Source organism: Octopus bimaculoides, chromosome 5 (genome assembly GCF_046866305.1).
Source record: "Octopus bimaculoides isolate indiv1 chromosome 5, ASM4686630v1, whole genome shotgun sequence".
Taxonomy (NCBI): Eukaryota; Metazoa; Mollusca; class Cephalopoda; order Octopoda; family Octopodidae; genus Octopus; species Octopus bimaculoides.
This window is the reverse complement of record NC_142932.1, coordinates 114,329,110-114,333,049: the sequence shown is the minus strand read 5'-3', so window position 1 is coordinate 114,333,049 and position 3,940 is coordinate 114,329,110.

Here is a 3,940-nt window from a genome sequence, read left to right as displayed (position 1 = left end):
TTTATTTGTTAGTTGTTTTTTATGCATATTTGCACTGGTGCGATTGTGGTAAGAAGCTTGCTTCCCAACCACATGGTTTCAGGTTCAGTCTTACTGCATGACATTTTGGGCCTGTATCTTCAACTCTAGTCCAAGGTGAGCCAAGGCCTTGTGCGTAGATTTGGTAGTTGGAAACTGAAAGAAGTCCATTTTGCAGGAGTGGCTGTGTGGTAAGTAGCTTGCTTACCAACCACATGGTTCCGGGTTCAGTCCCACTGTGTAGCACCTTGGGCAAGTACCTTCTACTATAGCCTCGGGCTGACCAAAACCTTGTGAGTTGGTTTGGTAGACGGAAACTGAAAGAAGCCTGTCGTATATATGTATATATATATATATATATATATATATATATATATATATATATATGTGTGTGTGTGTGTGTTTGTCCCCCCAACATCGCTTGACAACCGATGCTGGTGTGCTTACGTCCCCGTAACTTAGCGGTTCAGCAAAAGATCCGATAGAATAAGTACTAGACTTACAAAGAATAAGTCCTGGGGTCGATTTGCTCGACTAAAGGCGGTGCTCCAGCATGGCCGCAGTCAAATGACTGAAACAAGTAAAAGAGTATATATATGTGTGTGTGTGTATTGTCTCTTTGTCTTGACAACATTGCATAGTAATTGTATCACCATCATACAAGCAGTGTCCTTTACAATCGTCTGGTCATGGGGAAGTATGGCCTTATTTGGAAATAGGTGAGGATTGGCAACAAGAAGAGCATCCAACTAAAAAATTTACTTCAACAAATTCTGTCCAACCCATGCAAGTATGGAAAAGTAGGCATTAAAATGGTAATGATGATGGGGAAAGATGCTAAATATTTCATTCTTTTTACCTGCATTCTTTAATATTTAGTCCTCTGATTGATCAACAAAATGCAATTTATTAGTACAATTATCAATTTCACAAAACTAATACCTCAATGCTCTATTCTACAATGTTTCAAGAAATTTCCTCTTTGTGCTGGTGCCATGTAAAAGCACCCAGTATACTGTGAAGTAATTGGTGTTAGGAAGGGTATCCAGCCATAGAAACCATGCCAAAATGGACAATTGGAAGCTGGACAGCTTCCAAGCTGGTTGGCTCCTGTCAAACTGTCCAGCCCATGCAAGCATGGGAAATGGACGTTAAATGATAACTTCATATTTACCCCTGGAATTTTTGATAAACCCAAAGATACTGTGTCATCTAAACTATATTTATAGATGTTTTTAAAAATAATTTTTATCTTCAGATAAAATTCGTCGCCGGAATTTTAACAAAAAGAATCAAAGGTGATTTATTAATACAAAACTCAATATCCACGAAATAATCATACTTTTTCACATTTTTTTCGCTAAAAACCTTCCTGGTTACTTCCTTCATAATCTCGAAAAACATTGTGACCATTGGTCCAGCCGTTTGATCGTGAAGAGGGAACAGACAGACAGGCGGAAAGACGGACGGACTTAACGCCCATTGTAGTAAGACTGTTAACTCTATGGATATAAAAGGCAAGATTGCCTTCCAGCAGAATTGTAGATCATCGTCTGCACCATCATTTTAACGTCTGCTTTTCCATGCTCGTATGGGTGTAACAGAAATTGTTGAGGCGGATTTTTTTTTACAGATGGACATCCTTCCTGTCGCCAGTCCTCACCTATTTATAGATGTTTTTAATATTGCCTCATGACCAGATATGTCTCAGAAGATTGGAAATAAAGGACACCGCTTCCATGATGATGATGGCACCTACTTAGAAATATCACGCGAAATAGTGATATTTTGAAATCGTTCAATAGATGCGTTTCAGGTTTGCGTAGTATATAACAGGAAATGCATCCATTATGTTTGTGGTTAGAAGAGTTTCTTCTTTCCTTATAATCTTCATAGACTCAGCGCTCTCTCATTCTCCTTTTCTACACGCACGCACACATACATAGATGTGTGTGTGTGCGTGTGTATATATATATTTACACAAACACATGTATATATATATGTATATATATATATATATATATATATATATGTATATATATATATATATGTATATATGTATATATATATATATATGTATATATATATATATATATATATATATATATATATATGTATATATATATATATATATATATATATATATATATATATGTATATATATATATATATATGTATATATATATATATATATATATATATATATATATATATATATGTATATATATATATATATATATATATATATATATACATAATATATATAAATATACTATATATATGTATATATGGTATATATAAATATACATACGTTCTTACCCACATATACACACTCACACGCATATACACTATATATATATATATATATATATATATATATATATATATATATATATATATATACAAACATACATACATATATACATATATATATAATCTTTTTCTTATCTACTGACATCGTTTAGAAAGCATTCCACCTTATAAATTTCTTTCTACATTAATGTGTTACACATAACTGTGTGTGTGTGTGTATATATATATGTATGCATGTATGTATATATATATATATATATATATATATATATATATATATATAGTTGTGTGTAACACATTAATGTAATAAGAAATTTATAAGGTGGAGCGTTTTCTAAACATTGTCAGTAGATAAGAAAAAAGATTAGATCAACGCCAAAATCACCGAATCCACTTTCCATGAAGAACAGCAACGTTTCTTGCTACAAATGCGCTTAATATTTTATTTGAGCTCTTTTCAGTCAATGTTTGATTGTTCTTGTGTAAGGCTATGCGTAAAACATACACAACACACACACACACACACACACACACACACACACACACGCTTTCCTGTGAGATGATCGAACTTCGCGAAAATAATGGATAGAAGGCAAGATGCTTTCTTCTGGAGAGAATTCGTGGAACTAGGATACACTCGGTGCTCAGGAGTCTTGGACTAGCAGCGATGGAAAGAAATAAATGTCGCCAGAAAAATGTCTGAAGACGCTGAGAAAAGCGAGCCATTACATTTGGCTCATGAGTGAGAACGAGTTGTGAGGCATGAATGAGCTTTGAGGATGATGGAAACATCTAGCTCGGAGTCGCGACAAAAACCTCGTGCTGTCGTGCGAGAGTTGTGTCTCTACATCGGTGGGTAACACCTGAGAGCCCTGGTTTGGCAGTGGGAAGCACCAGGACATCTTTAGAACTGCTTCAGTGCCTGATAAGACATCGATTCCTGCATTCAAAAACGGACTGCTGCAGCACCTACAGCGCACAAGTGTTTAGCCTAAAAACAGAAGCTGCTCTGTCATTTATCACTATTTCCAGTATTCCTAAGGTGCTGAAATAATAATAACTTTTCGCAATTATTCTTTTGTCTGCTAACATAACAACTTACTTCTTATTCTCTATCATAGGATTGCTTCATATGTTGAAATTACAGACACTCCTAGTAACTCAATAATACTAAAATGTAAGTTTTGTGTTGATGAGTTACAATTTCGATACGACTCCCAATGGTCAGTCAGTTACAATCCACGTAATATTAACATATCCTCTCTTCACAATGGTCTACAGGGAATTGAGAGGAAAAAATGATGATGCGTGAAATATCATTAAATATCATTAAATATCATTATTGTTGTAACGTCACTTAAATAGATTAAATTAATATCGGATTGTAAAAATAGTAGAATATCTCAGTCCATTCTTTGTTGTTTTGATATAATGAAGACAAGACCAAAGTAGAGATTAGGGAATAATTAAAAGTTAAGCGAATCTTTCAAGTGCACACCCGCACACATTGCTAAAAAGTGAAGTTTATTTGTAGAACACTTATTCGTGTATCCTACAGTTGTTGGCACTCCGTGTGTATGTATGTATGTATGCATGCATGTATGTGTGT